Raw genomic sequence first — 21,166 nt, 5'->3', positions numbered from 1 at the left:
TCAGGGAAACTTTTAAATGTTGGTAAAATTGACTTGGCTGCCAGATGATGAGAACTTGAATTAAATGCATTTCTGAGTAAAATAAGTGTGGAACTGTAATGGGCTTCATTATATCTTGACAACGATCCACTGTCTGTAATGTAAAAAAAAAATGATTTGAGGAGGGATACAGCAATGTTGTGAGACATAGTCAGGGATATCCCTGAAAATTAAAAATGTTTTAGAGCAGTGGAGGGGTGTTTGCAGTGGGGTGGAGCTATTTTGAAATTTGTTGGGTCTGTGTGTTTAACTGTAGTCAGTCAGCATTTGGAGTCAGTCACTTTCACCCATGGTCTTTATTGATTTTATACATATATATATATATATATATATATATATATATATATATATATATATATATGTATATGTATATATATGTATATGTATAGTTGTGGACAAAACAGTAATAGTGATGTGTTTTAGCTAGTCTTACTCAAAGCCAGACCAAGCTAGACCAATGATTGTTTAACTTTGATCAAATAACAGTTGAGCTCAGTCAAGTTTCACACACACACACTGCCTCAGTGCCCACCATTTACATACATTTTATTGAGTGTCTACTCTTCAGATAACTTGTTGAGCAGTGAATGAATAACTATATAAACAGTGGAAACAGTAAGTTATTTCATTTTTGCTGACACATGTACCATGCATGTAGCAGACCAAGCATTGCCTATTGAAATGTAAGTATCTTACAAGATCCAGTCCATACACTGCAACAGATGGACTGACAGACACAGGCGGTCTGAGCTTTGCATCTTTATGAAACTCTTGAAAGCTGAAACATCTCCCCTTACTGTTATGCAACTGTCTTCCCTGTACCTGTAGATATACATTTGTCATGTATAAATATCAAATGGATCCTCCACTGCTCATATATATTGGGAATGTGTTTTCTTCATCATAAAGTGAAACACATTTGACTTTTCTTCATGTTTCTTTCTGAATACCATCACCACATTCCTAAGCATTTTTACCCACTTTCTGACATTTTTCCTCAGTGTATTTTCCCTCCCCTGCTCTTACTACAGGCCAGTAATTTTCATTGTATCTTTTCCCCTAATACTCTTTTAGTCTGCTAACTACATTTGAGAATTCTTTCCTGCATATTCAGATTTTTCGGGCATACTTTCTTGTTACAGTTTTTTGTTGCAACGTTATTGTCATTACTGTCTCACTATGATTGGTTAGAGTTTTGTTTCTTCGTGTAATTGGATAGTCTAATTGTGACTCATGTTTTCTTGAGTGTTGGACAAATGCTTTGACTTTACTATGTTGAGTGATTTATTATTGATAAGGGCAAGGGCTTCAGGTTTAAGAAATTAAATGTGGCCAGAATATCACCCCCAGGATACACTCAACCTCTGTGTTTTGTGCCTTGAGGTTAATCACCTTTCTGCACAGTGTGACATATGCAAAAACTTCAGATCTAGGCCCTTACAAAAAATGAAAAATAAATTGGCCAAGACCAGAAGAGGCAACATGAGGAAAACAAACCTAGGGAAGAAAATTATTTTTCCTCCCCTAATGTCTCCAGGAGGGAAACTACTCCTGTCTTGTCTTCTCATCTACCATCTGCTACTTCTGTTAGGTCCTTTCAAGTTCCTGTTTCTACTTCTGCAACTGGAGTTTCCTAGCCAGAAACCAAATCAGCCACAAGCAGAAGAGTAGGAAGCTTTTACTCAGGGGAACTTTCTAAATACCTAGAATCCAGACAATCCTTAGTTTATGTGCTCTTCTAGATCAGAATGGAGCCCTACAGTTATCACTGATTGAGTTTAAATGATGAAGGCTTTAGCCAAGGCCCAGCTGGTGTTTTGTGTCCTCTCTTCCTCTTCTATCTGCAGGGTGACAAGAGGCAAACTCTTTCCTTCCAGTTTTCATTTTTCTAGCCCAGTTATGGTTTTGACACCAAGAGTATTGGAGTCAAATGTGGATACAGTGTGGTTCTCATCATCGTCACTGCTTTTGGATTCCATTGGTAGCAATATCTGTGGCACCAGTTGTCTTGGTATCAGCATTTAAGCTCTTTGTTCAAAAGCCTTCCTGGCACAGTGACTAACTTGCTGCATTGATTGATGCCATTGCTTTGACATTCACCTTTGTTGTCCACAACAGTAGTGCCAATGTTCTTGGTGCTGACAGTTTCAGCACAGCTGCTCAAGATGGGGGGGGGGGGGGGGGGGCATTTTAAAGGAGACCAGCCATGTTCTCAACTTTGGAGCAGGCATTCTGCATGCTAGATCCATCTTTTGACACCATCCAGTCTAGGACCTTGAGCCCTCATTGATAGCCCAACAGATAGTGACACTGGGGAGCATCATTAGACCTAAAGGTCTGGGGAAGACTCCTGTCCCAAATGCTTAGATAAGTACACTCCATGTGTAGCAAAGAAGATGGCATACTAAAGGAGGCATCTAGACTCTCAGCCACAGTCTTCCACCCCAGACAAGTATTTTGACCCCATAGTCCCTCCCCCCATGAGAGCCCCATGTTTTGGGAGCTCCTTGAATTAATGAAGCAGACCACAGGCCCCATCTGAGGAAGATGTCCTTCAGGAGGCAATTTGGTCTGCCCCATCTACAGCTTGGGTTGTCTTTCCCATAGACAGACGGATTCACTTAGTTATGCATAAGGCATAGTGAGAACTGGATGTTAAGCTAATCCCATGGAAACCAGACAGAATCTTTTGGCCTTCTATGGACAGGCCATATTGGAGTAAAGCAGCCCTTGTTGATACTATTGTAGAATCTACTGTCACCATGAGAGAGCTGTTAAAGTCCCATGCGATTCATCTCCCAGATAAGGACTCCATGGCGATGGATCAGCTGGGGAAGTGTGCCTATATATCTAGTTCCTTTTCCATTACATCTTTAAACTGCTAGATTAACATGATAAAGTTTCAGTGAGATGTAACAGAGAAGACCTAGGAAATGTTGAAAAAGTTACCACATAGTAATCTCCACAGATAGATAAATCACAGGTAGCAACTATGAGGCTGATTTGTAACATGGCTGATGAAACAACAAAGGTAACTGGAGCAGACATATCTCTGTGGAGGTAGGCTTGGCTCAGACATTGTGGATTCATGGAAAACTTTTCAAAGTGTTTTTTAGGTTCATAGGTTCATACTAGGCTATCTGCCCGAGGGCATTTATAAGCCTAGCCCATAGTTTTGTGGCTTACGCCACCCCTTTTGTATGGGGAACTATACCCATTATTTTGCTGTGCCTCTGTCTAGCAGTGACACTGAGGTAATCCCTGGAGTATATCTGCGATCTCCCATCCATTGGTCAAGATTTCTCTTGAACAAGGCCAGCGAGGTGCTCTGCCTCACATATACCGGGATTTTGTTCCACAGCATAGGGAGTCTATCCCTCCAGCACGTCCTATTAATAGCCGTGTCGAGGTTTAAGTCTCCCGCCCTTGTGGCTCTGATGGATCTAGATTTTTTGAGGTGAAGCATATTCATCAAATCTGGGTTAGACATGGCCTTGTATGTCAGGCAAAGGTCACCTCTGAGCAAGCGGTAAGTGACTGAATAGAGCTGGAGTTCTTTCAGTCGGGCAGCATAGGACAGATTTTTGAGACCCTTTATCCTTTTGGTGAGGAACTTTTGTGGCCTCTCCAGCTGCTGCAAGTGTCGGGTCAGATACATTCCGAATGGGGCATTGTACTCAATCATTGGTCTGATGAGTGATGAGTATAGGGAGACTATGACCTCCCTTGATCTAGATGTGAATCCCTTCATGATAAGGTGGGCAATGTAGAAGGTCTTCCTAACTACTTTAGCTACATGGGTGTCGAATGACAGGCTACTGTCAACCTGGGTCCCCAGGTCCCTGATAACTTCTGTGCTCAGAGGATTACCACCTATATGGTAGCTAGGGGTAACCTTGTTTTTCCCGAAGGGTATGACTATGCATTTTTGGCATTTAACTTTAGGCCATGGCTCTGGCACCAGTCATCCGTTTCTGTGAGACCCTTCTGAAGGATATCTGTGTCAGATGTGTTTTCGACTACGGCACCCAGTTTGCAGTCATCTGCAAACTTTGTCAGCCATAACCCTCCTGTGTTTGCTTGTACTTCGGAAAAGTAGATGCCAAACAAGAGTGGGCCCAGGACTGAGCTCTGTGGGACACCACTTGTGACAGGCTTTGAGTCTGACATGGCGCCAGCAACTCTGACCCTGTGGGTTCTGTCACTCAGCCAGTTTGCAACCCATCTTGTGATGTATGGGTTAACATTTAAGCTGATGAGTTTTTCAATGATACCCGAGTGGGGTATTGTGTGCAAGGCCATCGCCAGATCGAGGTAGGCTGTATGGACTGCCTTTGCCTGATGAATGGCTTTGGTGACTGTTTCAAGAAAGTCAACCAAGTTTAAAAGGCATGATCTGCCTTTGACAAAGCCAAACTGGGTTGGATCCAAAGTCTGCAAATTTCCTATGTCTTTATTTATGAGGTCCATTATGATCCTCTCCATAGCTTTGCAGATAAGGCTTGTCAAGCTAATGGGCCGGTAATTTCCAGGGTCTGTGGAGGCACCGCCTTTGTGAAATGGGACCACAGTCGCAGTGCGCCACTCCCTGGGTATGTATCCAGAGGTGAGACTATGATTAAACAGCTGTCCTAGCTGTGGGTTTAATTCCTCGTTGAGTTCGTGGAGCACACAGCCTGGGACACCATCAGGTCCCATGGATGCTGTGTTTTTTGCTTTGGAGAGAGCAGTTCTCACTTGGGTGTTTGAGATGTTTGGGGGGCTGCAACCATTTGGTATAGATATCTCTCCTTTTGGGGGGGTGGGGGGGGAGAAGTTTGCACTGAACCTGTCAGCCAGTATGTTGGCAATGTCTGTAGGATCAGTAATCTTCACATCATTTTGAACTAGTTCTGAGCATATCTGGGAGTTTCCTCCCAGGTTTCTAACATAGCTAAAGAAGGCCTTATGATTGTCTTTTGAGTCTTTAGCTATTTTTCCCTCAAAATTTGCTTTGGATGATTTTATGACAGCTCTTAGCTTTTTACTTATAGTGATCAAAGGTGTCTTACCTTTTAAGGATTTTGCTCTATCTTGTAGTAGCTTCCTCCTTTTGTTGTAGAGTTTGTTTATGGCTGGGGTCCACCAGACTGGACGCTTGCCCTTGGTACAAAGAGTCTTTGTTTTGCTTGGGATTGCCTTATCCATGCAGTCCTGCAGGTGCTGGTAGAAGGCATTTGTAAGTGATTCAGCGGCTTGAGTACTGTTTTCCGCTGGCCTTAAAGGAGACCACACTAGTCTTTAGAAGTGTGAAGTCGGCTTTCGAGAAGTTTTTTACTGTGGCCTTTTTTATTTCAGGTGGGGGTGGGATGAGGACCTCCAGCAAGATTAGTTTGTGATCTGATCTCACCAGTGAGGGGTATACTTCCGGTGTTGAACATTGTGCTCCCATGTTCGTGATGATGAGATCAAGTATGTTTTCTCCTCTTGTGGGGATGGTGACTAGTTGTTCCATGGCATTTGAGTTTATGAATTCCAGGAACTTTTGGGCTAGGGTGTTTGGGCTTGAGTAGTGTTCCCAGTCTATATTAGGGTAATTGAAGTCACCTAGTATGATGGTGTTTGGAGATACATTTATCCCCTCCAGTGTTTTCAGGAAAGCCATGTGAGGTTCCTGAGTTTGTGAGGGTGGCCTGTAACATGCTACAATTTGCAGAGCAGTCTTGCCTATGGTTAATTGCACCTGGATGGTCTCCGATGCATCATGCTTTGCCACCAGTCTTGAGGTGTGGGTGTCCTTGATGAATATGGATACCCCCCCTCCTTTCTTGGTATTGTCCGGATTTTGGGGCCGGAACGCATGGTATGAGGTAAAACCTGTTAGTGCTGGGGTGCTCTCAGGAGCCTTGAACCAGGTTTCTGTCACAGCACAGACATCGATGTTCTCCATACTGAGAAGGGCCTCGAGTGCGTGCATTTTGAGATTTAGACTTCTGGCATTGAGCAGCATTACCCTTAGTTTTTTTCCTTTTTTGTGTTCTAGGGTGGTAGGTTTAGAATTTGAGCCTTGCCTAAAAAGGCACTATGGGGTGGCAAGAGCCTTTGCCAATATCCGGAATCCCAGGGTGACAGGTGCAAGCCATCCCTTGGCAGCGTGGCTTGTCCAGCATGTCATCCCAGGCAGACAGACATTGGATCCCCTTTGAATGACACCAGAGTTTAAGCCAATTGTTAAAGCTGATCATCTTATCTCTGTATTGTGGCATCATTCTTGGTGAAGGTAGGATACTGCTCAAGGTCAGGGTCATACCTGCCTGGGCTACATAATCAGAGAGCTCCTCAATGTCTCTTTTCATGTAGTCCAAGGAGGTACGTCTCAGCTCGCTTCCACCAGCGTGGACAATGACTGAGTCGTATTTGTACCTGCTGTTGAGAGACCTGAGTGCTTGCGTTAGACAGGCAGCTTACTGTAACCCTCTCCTTACTCAGTCTGGTGAGCGGGACGTCAGTGTGTCTGACTATGGAGTCACCAATGACTAGTGTGTCTGGCATTGTGTTTGGCCTTAAGGGCTGTGACTGTTTGACACCCTGACTGTGAGGTCTATGTGTTGCAGGTGTTGTGTTCTGAGGTGGTGGTTGTTTGGGTGTCTGCTTTGGTGGCCTCTGCTGTTTTGGTAGATTTCTGATCAGAGCCTCCGAGTATGTCTTTGTGTGTTTATGTGTATGATTTGAGGTTGTGATGGTACTCTGTGAGACTGGGTCTATAGTGTGTGTGGTAACCTTCTCCTCCTGTCTGGTCTTGCCAGTCCTAAGTTGAGAGAGCTCAGCCTCCAGTTTGGCCATATAGTTGCATCTCTCGCATGTATTTGTGTTTTGTGGGAGGAGGAGAGGGTTGTTTGTGTACATGAGGCAATTGTAACATTGCCTCAATATTCCCAGGTTCACCAACTGAGCAGGAGAGGATACTAGCAACTGATCCCTCGACATGCTAGAAGGAATAGACAAAAAAACTTTAAAAAGAGATTCCGTGGGATGTGGGTGTCCGAGAAATGGGGTTCGCCTTTTTGGGGTACTATCTATAACAAGAGTGCTGTATCTCGGTGATAAGTACTGTAGGAGCAAGTGCTAGGTTTGACAGATACAGAATAGGCTACTTAGAGTCAGGTAGAGATGATCTATTTAGTTATAGGATATGCTGATTAGATCAGTAGTATAGTTCGAGGAAGGTAGTTTTAAGGGAAAATTTGAAGAGTGGAATTTAGGTAGCCCTAATAGTTTAAATCTGCTTAACCGGCGCTGCCCTAGTGTGCAACGGTAGCAGCTCCACGCTAAATCACGCTAAACCGTGCAAATGCGCGTTTAGCGTTTTTTATATCAGGGGGCTGAAAGAAGCTAGGAACTGGCCCAAAACGACCAATAAACTACAAGTTGCTGGCTGAAACCTCACAAAACTGGACCAACAGGCAGCTCAATGCCTCCCACTCCCACTGGTAAGCAAGGGAACTTCCTCTCTTCCAAATTAGGTAAAGAATCAGTAACAGGAACTGCAAACAAAGTCCAGGGATCAGCAAGCTCTGAAACTGGACTATTCTAGCTCAGCAAGGCGGGAAAACAAGAGATATTTTTTTTTTTTTTTCAGAAAACAAGCAGAAACAGATACAGTAAACACTTATAAATGCTATAAATCGGCTATCACAGCCTACACAAACAATTTGCAACAGTTACAGATTTTAAAAGTAACAAACTGAGAAACAAGTGCAATAACAGAATAAATGCAGAATAAACAATAACAATGTATCAGCAAGCAGGCAAAATACAGTTGCTAGATAAATAGAAGTGGAAAGCCACAAAAAATATACTTAAATCAGGTAAAGTCGCTTTTTTAGCTCTCTGAAGCTTGGATTACTCTGCTGGCCACCACGAGGATCTGTGCTGAGTAGGTACCAGTGTCAGTGCCTTCTGTGGTGACCTCTCTGTTTTTGGATCTCATTTGAAGGACCAGTTGCATGAAAGTGAGCAAGAGGAAAAAAAAATGATCATGGCTGTTGGAGACGGAATCACTACTCTTCAGAGATCATATCCCAGGAATCAAAGTGTATCTAAGAACATCTAGTTTAAAAAGTCTTAACATTTTCAGTTAGAGCAAAACTTGGATAAAAACTCCTGTGTCAAAGTTTTTATTCTTCCAGTGGACACTGCCCCAGACATGAAGGTCATTTTCAGCTTCAAGGGGGTCTGTAGCCCTCCCACTGGAGGTCACCAGCAGCACCCCAAGGCCTTGTTCTACTATTGACTTGTGGAGGCAGTCGAGGCCATCTATCCCTGTACTGATCGATGTGGCTAGTCATCATGCAAGACCGATAGATCAGGAAATGATATCCAGATCCTGTTCTGTTCCCATTGTGAAGATTCTGAAGTAGACCACCTATATGCTACTGGATATCCCTCCCCCCAACAAAAGAGGTTAGATAAATTAGACCTATCCAACCTTTTAGAAGAAATGCTATCTGAGAGGTCTCTTCAGACCAGAGAGGCTCTTGAGTTTACTGCAGATTCTTTTTGTTCCCAAAAAGACACATGACCACAAGTCAACATTGGATGTCAATGGACTAAATATCTGTGTATGGAAAACAAAGATGTCCTTCAAGGATGCATCTGCAGTCATAACATATGGGTTGTCCTGCCTCAGGCAGCCCTTCGGTCGGCCGGATTCCAAAGTCTGGGTCTGGCCTCGGCTGATGTTGCATCTTCCCCGACGTCAGAGCTGCTGGGGTATAAAGGCATCAGCCGACGCCATTTTCCTCAGTCTTTCTTGCCGCGCAGTGCCCGAAGCAGAAGCTGTTCACAAGTGCCGGTCGGTCAGATCCAGAGATTCAGCTACCGAAGACTTCTAAAAAGCTAAGTACCCCGTTGGGGACTCTTTCTTGCCTCTGCCGATGTCAGACAAAGTAAATAATTGTTTAACTTGTGGGAAACAAATACCTCATAAGAATTTCCATTCCTACTGCCTTCCTTGCTTAGGCCCAGACCACGACGTATCAGCTTGTTTAGCCTGTGCCTCCTTCAACCGACGGACTCTTAGACGTCGGTCGGAGTTTGCAGAAGAGTTTTTTGGATCCGCTTTTGCATATAAAATGCCGTTGGAGACTCCGACTACACATTTAGCCAAAAAACGCAAGGAAAAGGACCGACACTCGCGGCCCGCGGTTTCGGCTGAAACCACGGTTAGGCCTACTGCGAGTGTCTCGGTTTCGGCTGAAACCAAGGCCTTGGTTCTACCTTCTGCCGAAATCATACCTCCGACAACCGAGGCCAGAGAGGCCCCGGCTGAGTCTGCTACAGAAATCCCTACCGAAGAAGCTAGCGCACAAGACTTGTCCGACACCATTCCCTTGGACATTTCCACTCCTGCACGTGGGGCAGCTAGGCCCCCTGCTTCTATGTCTATTAAGGCTTTCTCCAGGGCTAAAGCAGCTAAAATTACAAAAGCTTTACCTGCAAAATCAACACCTCAGAGACCTACCTCGAGTTCCCAGATGCTCAGTCTTGCTGAGGACCTTATTTCTCTGATTAGGGATTCCCAACCTCACCCAGGCAGGGCCTCCCAACCTCCTCCTGACAAAAGGCCCAGGACTGAACCCCCTGAACCTCTTTCCTCTGACTACTCCTCGGATGGATCTGATTTGACAGACCATCAGGAAGGGCCATACTCACCTTACGAGGATTCAGATGCAGAAGACTCTATCCCTTCTGCTTCCCCTCCAGAGGAATTTTCCTTTGGGGAAACTTTACACTCTATGAGGGAACACTTTCAATGGCAAGGTCAGGATTTCTCTGATTCTAGAAAAAGACTAAGGACTTTCTTACACTTGCCACAGCATAGGCCTTTAGCCATACCACCTGTGCTAACTGTAGTTGATGATGCATATAATGATGTCAGCTCTGCCCCTGATTCACTTCCCCCGGCCCCTGCAAAACCTGACAGATACTACAGGGTTCCGGATTCCCACTTCCACTTGTATAAAGCCCATGCTGCAGACCCAGAAACTATTTCTCAGGGCCCGAATGGGGTTGCAGCTGCCACTGCCAAAAACCCACTACCCTCTGAAAGGGAGTCAAGAGCATTAGAGAGATGGGGAAAAAAGATTTATACATCTGCTACTCTTTCTGCCAGGGCTTTAAACTGTCAGTTCCATATGATACAGTACCAGGAATATTTGTTAGATCAGCTGAATAAAAAGCTTTCTTCTCCTGAACCTTTAGACCGTAAGGCCCTTCAGGATTTGGTACACAACTCTCAGCAGGTCAGTAATCATTTCTTAAAATGTGGCTATGATGCACTGGAAGCTTCATTTAGATCAGCTATGACTGGGGCAGTAATTCGAAGACATGCTTGGCTCAAAGAACAATCCTTGCCGGACCATGTCAAGGCTAAACTCCTAGATGCTCCAATGGAGAAACAAAGTTTATTTGGCTCCCCTGCACAGGAGATTCTAAAGAAAGTGGAAGAAAAAGCAAAATCTGTGCAAACAGTTAAGGATTTTCTGCAGGTCCAACCTCCGAGGTTCAGCAGAAACTGGCCTTCAAAGAATTGGTCCTTTCCAGACACCTCCAAAGCACAGAGGGGCAGGAATAGACGCCCAAGAGGCAGAGGTCAGTCAAAGGGTGCCTACAGGGGTCGTCAGTGGCAACCTGCCAACCAGAGGAGTACTGCCACAGCTGCAACTACAACCACTTCCACAGGACAAACACAATGACTTGACTCTGATTCCGCCTACAAGGGAACAACTGGAAGCACCCTTGGGTGGAAAATTGGCTTTATTCTCAAAAAACTGGCATTGCATTACAAAAGACAAATGGACATTGCAAACAATAGACAAAGGATACAGGTTTCATTTCTACACTTTACAAAGAAGGAGCGGAATGCCAAACCTTCCACCAAACCAGAAGCCAGAGGCTTTAAGACAAATCAACAATTTACTTCAGATGAAAGCAATAAAAAGGGTACCATCTATGGAACAAGGCCAAGGGTTTTACTCCAGACTATTCCTTGTACCAAGAAAAGAAACCCAATGGAGGCCTATTCTCGACTTGTCCGCACTAAACACATATCTCATTGTGCCAAAATTCAAAATGCTGACCCTACAGCAACTTCTTCCCATGTTGGGCAAGGAGTCTTGGCTGGTGACTCTAGATCTCAAGGAGGCATACCTGCATGTCCCTATACGACCAGATTGCAGAAGACACCTCAGATTTCTTGCAGGATCAGAGCATTATCAATTCTCAGCATTGCCCTTTGGCTTATCTACTGCGCCCAGAGTATTCACGAAATGCCTGGCATCAGTAATTGCACATTGCAGGCTTCAGAGAATTCAAATCTACCCATACCTGGACGACTGCCTAATACAAGCGGAGAACAGGACAAGACTTATAAAGGATTTGGCCTATGTCATACACCTGTTACAGGCCTTGGGATACACAGTCAACATTCAGAATTCAAGACTAGTGCCATCCCAAAGGATAACCTTTTTGGGTGCGGATCTGGACACAATAACTCAGATGGCTTTTCTCACAGAAGAAAAACAAAAGCAACTCCCAGTCTACTTCATGGCTTTGACAAGACAAACTCAGCTCACTGCAAGGAAAGTCCTGCAGGCCCTGGGTTACATGGCATCTTGCATAATCTTGATCCCACATGCCAGGCTGCATATGAGGAAATTACAGTGGTACCTAAGGAATGTATGGTCTCAACACAGGCACAGTCTAGAAACCATGATTCCAATCATTCCATGCCTGAAAAAGGAATTCCTGTGGTGGGCTCAGGCCTTGCCAGTCCAGCAGAGGGTTGCCTTTCAACAAACCACAACCAAGGCAGACCATCACCACGGACGCCTCAGACCTAGGATGGGGAGCACACATGGAAGACAAGTGCATCCAAGGCCTATGGACTCCAGACCAGCTGAATTTGCACATAAACCTAAAGGAGATGCTGGCAGTGAAGCATGCAATTGAGGCATTCAAATCATTCCTCCAGCAAGGTCATCTGCTGATAAGGACAGACAATACCACAGTCATGTGGTACATAAACAAACAGGGAGGCACACATTCCTACCCTTTATGCCGGATGGCAATGGATCTGTGGAACCTAGCCCTGAATCTCAACATCCAACTGCAGGCCAAATTCGTACCAGGAAAAGAGAATTCACTAGCAGACAGCTTAAGCAGAACTACCACGGATGCTCACGAATGGATGCTGCATCCAGACATCTTCAAAATCATAACAAACAAATGGGGAATGCCAGAGATAGACCTGTTCGCCTCCCCTCTCAACAACCAGCTGAGGAAATTCTGCTCAAGAGTATACCACCCACAAGTTTGGAAGGTGGACTCCCTCTCTTTCAACTGGAATGCCCTAACAGTGTATGCTTTTCCACCACTCCCATTGATGTACAGAGTACTACTGAAGATCAGAGGAACAGCCAAAGGTGATACTGATAGCTCCAGACTGGCCAAGGCAGCAGTGGTATCCGCTACTGAGGAGCATGTCTCGGACTAACTCATGGCCTCTACCCCTATGGCCTCTACTTCTAACGCAGAACAACTTCAAGACCCTGCATCCAAACTTGAAAACACTGCAGCTGACTGCCTGGAAAATTGCCTAAAACAAAACCAAACTGTCTTATCTCAGAGGGTCAAGGACATAATCCTGGAGGCTCGTAGACCCTCCACAAGAAAGACATATTCAGCTAAATGGAAGAGATTCCACATTTGGAGCGCTTCAAAGGGTACAAATGTCACACTGGCAAACCTAGCACACATCCTAGAATACTTAGCAGAACTGTTCCACAATGGCCTGTCCTATTCCTCCATTAAGATTCATGCTTCAGCAATTTCAGCAGAATACAACATGGATCCTCCTATCTTCTCTCACCCTCTCCTCAGACAATTTTTAAGAGGGATCAAAAATGTAAAACCTCCAAGGAAACCCCCTCTGCCTGCATGGGATCTCAATTTTGTGCTGGAAAAATTAACACTACCCCCTTTTGAACCAGCAGCATCAGCAGACTTACAGTTCTTATCTTGGAAAACTGCTTTCCTTCTAGCAATCACTTCTGCAAGAAGAGTATCCGAGTTACAGGCACTAATGGCAGTGCAGCCTTTCCTTATTTTTCACCAGGATAGAGTGTCTCTGAGAACCAATCCTACGTTCATGCCAAAGGTGGTATCCAGGGTATCCTTGAACCAAGCTATTCATTTGCCTACGTTCTTTCCTAACCCACAGAACAGGGGGGAAAAACTACTGCACACCTTGGATGTACACAGACAACTACGCTACTATCTGGACAGAACTAAAACCAGCAGAAAAACTGACCAACTTCTGGTAGCATATGCAACTGGAGTGCAAGGAAAAGCAATTTCCAAACAGACAATCTCTAAATGGATAGGAAATTGCATTCGTTTCTGCTACTCTTTTCATGGAAAGACAGCTCCTGAAAATATCAGGCCTCACTCCACAAGAGCCACAGCCACCACTACAGCTTTCCTACGAGGGTGGCTACCAAGGACATTTTAGAAGCTGCTACTTGGAGCTCCGTGCATACATTTGCCAAGCATTACAATCTACCTTTATACTCCAGATCCCGAGCAGGTTTTGCAACTGCAGTTTTACAGGGGATCTTAACTACACCATCCTTATCTTAGTACCTCCTCCCCCAGTTTGGCTATGGTATTCTACCCATATGTTATGACTGCAGATGCATCCTTGAAGGACATAGTACAGTTTTGTACCTACCATAAATGTAGATGTCCGATAGGTATGCATCTGCAGTCAGGATTACCCACCCTTCCCTCTGTGGTATTCCTAGGGTGCTTACCCCTCTTTCAGCTAGCTGGGGGAATCTATTATGGTGTATTTGTTTGTATGTATATCTGTATATATATATATATATATATATATATATATTTTATTCTGTTTGGAATTTTCAACTTTTATCCAAATTTAGCCTTCCTAGAGGGCACCTGGCATCTGGGGCAAGAAACACTGAGGAAAATGGCGTCGGCTGATGCCTTTATACCCCAGCAGCTCTGACGTCGGGGAAGATGCGACATCAGCCGAGGCCAGACCCAGACTTTGGAATCCGGCCGACCGAAGGGCTGCCTGAGGCAGGACAACCCATATGTTATGACTGCAGATGCATACCTATCGGACATCTACATTTATGGTAGGTACAAAACTGTACTTTCTGGATAGTCAGAGTGCAGTCAATCCTTCCATGCCTTCAGGAAGGAAATTAGAAGTGTTATTTGGACATACATGATGCCTATCTACACATAATGGTAATAAAAGCATCCAGGAAGTTCCTTCACTTTTAGGTGGGAGCCATTTTTCAGTTCAGAGCCCTGCCCTGTTGCCTCGCCACACCCCTAGGGTGTTCAGCAAATGTATAGCAGTGGTAGCAGCTCACCCAAGACTACTGCAGATAAGTCCTCCCAGACCAAGATGATTGGCTTGTAGCCACAGCCTCAGAACAGCCTCTAGTATGTGTATGAAGCTGCTCACTTTAATTGTGGCTGCCCTTAGGGATTATAGTGGTCACTGTGAAGTTGCAGCTTCAGCCATTGCAAACACACTGACCTTCATAAGCTGTCACCTGGGTAACAGATTAAAAGTAGAGCCAGTATTCTATTAGAGAGAATTCCTAGTTGTATGCTGTTGAACTCAGTCTTGAGGTAGAGAGACGAGAGCTCTATTATGGAAACAACTGGAAAGTCAACTATTTTTAAGAAAAATAAATAAAAACAAGATGTAAACATTTTCTACTGTTAATTTGAGAAGGCCATAGCTCATCAGTCCAGTACCACAAGCCTCTCAGAGAAGTATTACTTTTCCATATGTTCAGTGACAAAGGTTTGAGTTCAAGGACCGTGGAGAAAGTTTTTGTGATGGCAAACAGCAATAGATGGTCTTCAGAATAACAGTAGTTTTCCATTTGTTACTATATGCCTTAACAAATGATTTTTTTTGAAGTGAGCTTTCGTTACAGACATATCAGTGATTACAAATGGACACTCTTTGTAATGAGGTCTGTTTTGCAGCTGTGTTTCTGTATTATCTGTGGTCATTGCAGAATCTGGTTTGATTTGGATGCTGATCTAGAAGGGAAGGCTTCCCATTATCACCCCAGTGACCCAAAATGTGGGGAAATCTTAAGTGCTGTTGGGATATCAAGGTTCATGGCCAATCATCCCAGTCTCCATGGATGTGGAAATTTTGCAAGCTTTCTACTGTGCTCCACCAGTCTCATGGGTTGCTTTCGCTGCATATTGTGCATTCTGTGAACATGCATAAGGCTTAGCAAGCGACAGATATGATGGTACTATCCTTAGGAAACCAGACAATATCCTATGGACCCTCCAGCAATGATCAGAAATGGTGGAGTAAAGAGCCCTGTTAATCAATTCAATTAAAGTGGCTGATGGCTGTAGAGAGCCCTGCAGTTTGCCCTCTGACAGTTTGTCTGAGGTACTGGACCATTTTGAAAGATGCACCTACAATATCGGTCACCTTCTGTATAAGGGTTTTGAATTATCTGGGGTGCATGACTAAGTTTTGGATTGAACTAGCCAAGAAACTTTAGACATTTAAGAAGTTACCCCATGGAAACATAGAGAATATTAGTTCTCTGTCTGGCTAATTTAATGAGTGTGAGCAGTCTTTCCATAAGTTACTTCATAATGCAGTGGCTGAGTGGCCAGAGCACCTGGGTAAGTCATCACATGTCACCATTCCTGGAATATATAAACTAAATGAGGAAATTTAAAATGTCATTCACAAACACCCTTTATAATGGTTGCCGGTAAGTTACACCAACACCTCTTATGATTGTGCTTCCTTATTTGGGCCTCAGGTGAAGGAAAACTACAAAAAAGTGATCAGGAAGGCAAAATGCTTGCTGCTGTTGGAATGAAGTTCCCATATTCTCAGAGTATGTTTTCATGTGTATTCATTACATATGCTTTTAAAAGAGTCAGTAGTTTCCTTGTGAGGGTTGTTTTGATAAATAAAAAAAGGGTGGTTGTGTGGGTTTCCAGAATGAACACCACTCTAGAAGAAAGGGAGTACAGAGAATCAGAGATTCTGCAGCCGTGCCATCCTTAATACCAGACGTCCCGCCATGGACAAGCATCCAAATCACATGGAACTATCATTCTGTCAAAAAGAGGCATTCAAGAGGTCCTACCAGACCACAGAAGATATGAGGTTTATTCAAGGACTTTTTTTTCCATAGAGCCTAAGAAAACAAAACCTTAAGCTCATATTAAGGCTAAGCAGCTCTAATAATTAAGTAAGGAAAGCAAATATGTACATCCTAGTCGGTGTCTATTTACTAAGTCTTGGGACTTCCTGCCATGCAGAATCCCTCTGTTAGCACCAATACCAGTGTCTTTCACTGTCCCAACCACTGGATGACCTTCACTGTCTGTTTGATGTCAAGAATTTGATGCTATAAAGGTCGTCTGGCACCTTCTTCTTTACTTTTTTTATTTGGTGCTGTGTAGTCCAGTGTACAAAAACATGTATGTGAGGGTTATCAGTCTGTTTGCTGGCTTGAATACCAGACTTTTCAGATAAGTACCCATTTGTGGATCTTCCTTGTCTTTATAGCTGTTTTTGATGTTGGTTGTTAATGTCTAAAAAATTTAATAACTGTCTTTCATACGGAAAACAAACCCCCCTACAAAGTCTTCCACTGTTATTGTTTATTCATTTTAGGGCTTGGCATAATGTGCCTAACTGCCATTTTTCTGCTAGGTTCACCATCAAAACCATTAAACATAAGGCTAAATCCCTCCAATTTCGATTAAGGTAGGGGTAGGCCTTCACATTCTATGGTGTCCACTGGTTGACAGGCTGTCATCACAAAAAAGCAAGGCAAAAACCAAAACAAGAAGAATGTGTGGGAGAGCAAAGGCATCTCTCTGTTAGACTACCTATTTTGTCTAAAGATTGGTGACTCACATGAGGTGCCTTTACAGACCCTGGTCTGATGCCTGTTAGGTCTGAGCCCTTTGGCATCTTCTCTGCAGGCCATCATGACTTTGGCCCAGTCCTTACATGTTGACACCAGACAAGTTTTTCTTGGGTTTGAAACTGTTAAGCAGGCCATGACTGCTAACATAAAGTTTCTGGTGACCGAGAGTGAAAGGTGTATTTCCTTGGTGAAAGTTCAGGAGGAATTACCTGGGAACTGGAATGAGGTTGCAGCCACCTGCTTGTGACCTGAGATGTTGTCGTCTGTTCCCAAGCCCATAACTCCCAAACATAAAATGCATATACATTTGTCTTTGCCAATGCTGCCTGAGTCCCCTGCCCTCCTCAGCCCAGGTCTCACCACAGGACTTAGACTAGCACAAAACTTCCTGGACTTCATGAAGTCTATTCACCCCATTCCAGAAAAGGACCCTGTGCAGGAACCTACAGTGGTAAAGTGTAGGAACCAACAGTAGTAAAAGAAAAGGGGACACCTTCCTCCAGGGAGATGCAGTTTCTTTGAAATCAGAGGATGTACACCCCCCCCCCCCCCCAGCAGTATGTAGACTCTGACTCAGAAGACATCCTGTCACCACCCGAGGACTTATCCTTTGGGAACATCCTTCAGATGATGGAGGATTTCTTTAAATGTGAGTCTGGGGAATTCTCCCAGGTTCAGTCTAACTATAGAAAGCTACTGAGCCTTCCTACTCCTAGACCCCAGATTATACCGCCCATCCACAAGGTTTTGGACGATATGTTTGCTGACATGTCCTTGTAGCCTAATTCCCTTCCCCTGCCCCTAGGAAGCCAAATTGCTTTTAGAGGGTTCTCAAGTCCCCTAAGCATCTCGATAAGAACAAAGTGACAGATATGGCTGTGGTAGCTGCAGAATCCTCCAAGGATCATCTGGACATGCATCCAAGAACCCCTTGCCAAGTGATGGGGAGAGTTGACTTATTGAGCAGTCTGGCAAGAAAACTTATAACTCTGCCACCCTGGCCACAAGAACTCTGATCTGAGATTTCCATATACTCAGATACCTTGAGTCAGTGTAGGAACAAATAAAAACCAAGACAGAGGAGAGAGACAAGATAAGAGTCTCCAGCTGGAGAGCCAGGAGTTGTGCAATGTATGCCTCCAGTGTCCAGACACTTATTAAAATGTGGTGTAATGTATTGGATGCATCACGCAAGGCAGCTGCCATAGTGTCCATGACAAGGAGACATGTTTGACTGAAAACCTTTTCCCTGTCAAAGCATATTAAAGCAGAACTCATCGATGTACCACTAGACAAGTGCTATCTCTTTGGACCCGAGCAGAGATGGTGTTTGAGAGATTGGACAAAAAGGGGAAACATGAAATCTATTAAGTAATTCTAATTTTATACTGCTCCTAGATACAACAGAACTATCCTAGTAAGTCCTGGCCCATTCCACCTAAATGGAAGGCCCAGGGGGCCAGGTATCTAACAAAGTTACAAACCATCCAGTCCAGACCTTGGGAGAGGGATTCTGAGGACCCAAACACTCAGAAAGCAGCTGTGACCATACTCAACACTTCCCCTCCCTCCTTCCAAAATCCCCCCCCACACACACACAAACACACACACACACACACACCCACACCTTTTGGAAAGAAGACTCACCTCCTTTGTTAAACATTGGCAACAGATCACTAAAGACAAATGGATGCCACAGATTATCAGGAAGGGCTACTTCCTTGAGTTTTAAACACTCCTGCCCCCCCCCCCCCATTCTAGGCAATGCCACCCTTCCATAACAACAAGAGACTAATTTCATCCCTTTCTTTTAGGATCTGTTACAGCAGGGCTCTGTCCAGCCAATCCCTCCAGGAGAGGCAGTCACAGGATTCTACTTATGTTTCTTCCTAGTCCCCAGACAAGATGAAACCTATAGATCCATTATGGGAACTTTCAAGACTTAAGTTCCTGGTAGTTCTAAAACTCAAAATGTTGACACTTCAGAAATGTTTGTTCCTACTTTTACCAACAGCCTGGATGGCGATTCTGGATTTGAAGGAAATTTATTATCATGTTCCTATTTTGCAGGAACACAGGCGATTCCTACATTCCAGGCAAGGGGATTACACTACCATTTCTGTTTGGCTTATCCACTGCACTTGAGTAATTGCCAAATGTCTGGCACTGGTCACTGTCTGTTGCAGAACATGAGGGCTCCATATTTAGCCATACTTTGACAATTAACTGATCCAGGCTAAGTCGCCAAGAGAACTTCTGACAGCCATGCAAATCATTGTGCATTGCTTTCAAAGGGTAGTACTCCTCCTCAATACCCAGAAGTCACGATTCTCACCCAGCACCAGGACCACTTTCCTGGAGGTAGACCTAGATTCGGTCCAACAGAAGGCTTTCCTAACAGAGGACAGAGTTTTGATGTTCTGCGTGTTTCGCTGTTGCAGTCATCACATTTGGGTTATCTGCCTGCAGGTAGCCCTCAGCCGGCTTGAATACCAGAGTCTTCGGATTTCTGCATCGGATGCTGTCTCTTCTTCCATGATGTCAGGTCGTCAGGGGTATAAAACATCCAGCCAATTCCATTACATTAGTCTTTCTTGCTTTGCGGTGCCCAAAGCAGAAGCAGTTTGCAAGTGCCGGCCGACTGTCTCTTGAAATTTTCATTTTCGAGTTTCAGAACCGAAGTCTTCAAAAAAGATAAGTACCCCGTTGGGGATCCTTTGTCTTGCTCTAACCGATGTCAGTAAAAGTTAACAATTGTCTTACCTGTGGAAAGCAAATACCTCATAGAGATTTTCGTTCGTACTGCATCCCCTGTTTAGGCCCAGACCACGACATCCCTCGCTGTCGGTTTTGCGCCTTGTTCAATGCCCAAACTATTTGTCGTCGGGCTATTTTTGCAGTAAATTACTTTTGTACTCGATCTGTGTACTCCAAAATGGCTTTGTTAAGCCATCGGACTACCGATCTTCCAAAAAAAGTAAGGGTAAAGACAGACTGCATAGGTCCAAAACTGCCGACGACGCTTCCATTAAGCTAGTCGCCATTCCGGCAGTACTTAGTGAGGCGCTTTCGCAGCCCCTGATGCCCACTACTTCAGATTCGCAGTCCTCTACTGAGACCCATTCGGAGTCCGGTATGCCGCGAGATGCTTCTTCGACTATGGAACCTGCGGATGTCTTTACCTTGGATGGGTCTGGAGCCGCTGTGCAGGCACTGGCTTCTGAGGGGTGTATTCAGGCCTACAGACATTCATATTAAACCGACGCCATCGTTTTCATCCAGGCAAAAACTCGCACTATGCCTAGAAATCCAATGACCAAACCGCAGGCTCAGGCCCATATGCCTCAAAAACAAATGCTTAGAATGATTGAAGACATTATTACCTTAATTAGGGGAAGCCAGCCTTCCCACTCTAACAGACCTACAACTGATTTTCTTTCTGATTCTTCTGATCAGATATTTCTGCTCCTTCTGATTACCAAGATTTGCCCATGTCTACTTATGAGGATTCTGATTCAACGGATTCCATTCCCTCTGCTTCCCCTCCAGAAGATCTTTCTTTCGGTGAAACCTTGCATACTCTTAGGGAGCATTTCCCCTGGGAAAGTCAGGATTACTCTGAGTCCAAAAAGAGACTTAGGGAATTCTTACTCCTGCCTCAACACAGGCCTTTAGCTATCCTTCCTGTTCTGGACATTGTAGATGATGCTTTCTTGGAATCTAGCCTTACCCCAAACACTTTACCTCCAACTCCCAGAAAACCTGATAGGTACTACAGAGTACCCGACTCCCCCAAGTTCCTCTTCAAGAATCCTTCTACAGATCCAGAGACCATTTCCCAAGGACCAAAAGGCATTAAGGCTACTGCTGCCAAAAATCTTACCCCTTCTGATAGAGATTTTAGAGCCTTAGATAGATGGGGTAAGAAGGTATACACTTTTGCTACTTTGGCCATTAGGGCTTTAAATTGCCAGTTTCATATGTTAAAGTATCAGCATATTATGGGACTACTTAAACAGAAAATGATGTTGATTTCTGACTGTGCTGAACACAAAGCATTGCAATATTTAATGCATTCTGCAGAAAAAGTTGGTAAACATACTTTGCAATGTGGT

The 21,166-nt window shown here is 44.3% G+C and overlaps 1 protein-coding gene across 7 annotated transcripts in view; it reads left to right on the top strand.

Moving 5' to 3' along the window:
* INPP4A (inositol polyphosphate-4-phosphatase type I A) overlaps window positions 1-21,166 on the top strand; it is a 1,931,511-nt gene that overhangs the window by 866,656 nt on the left and 1,043,689 nt on the right. The window lies entirely within an intron of this gene.

This window comes from Protopterus annectens, chromosome 5.part0 (assembly GCF_019279795.1).
Source record: "Protopterus annectens isolate FY-2018-M chromosome 5.part0, PAN1.0, whole genome shotgun sequence".
Lineage (NCBI taxonomy): Eukaryota > Metazoa > Chordata > Ceratodontiformes > Protopteridae > Protopterus > Protopterus annectens.
The sequence above is the reverse complement of the archived record's forward strand: the minus strand, read 5'-3'. Positions and strand labels throughout refer to the sequence as shown.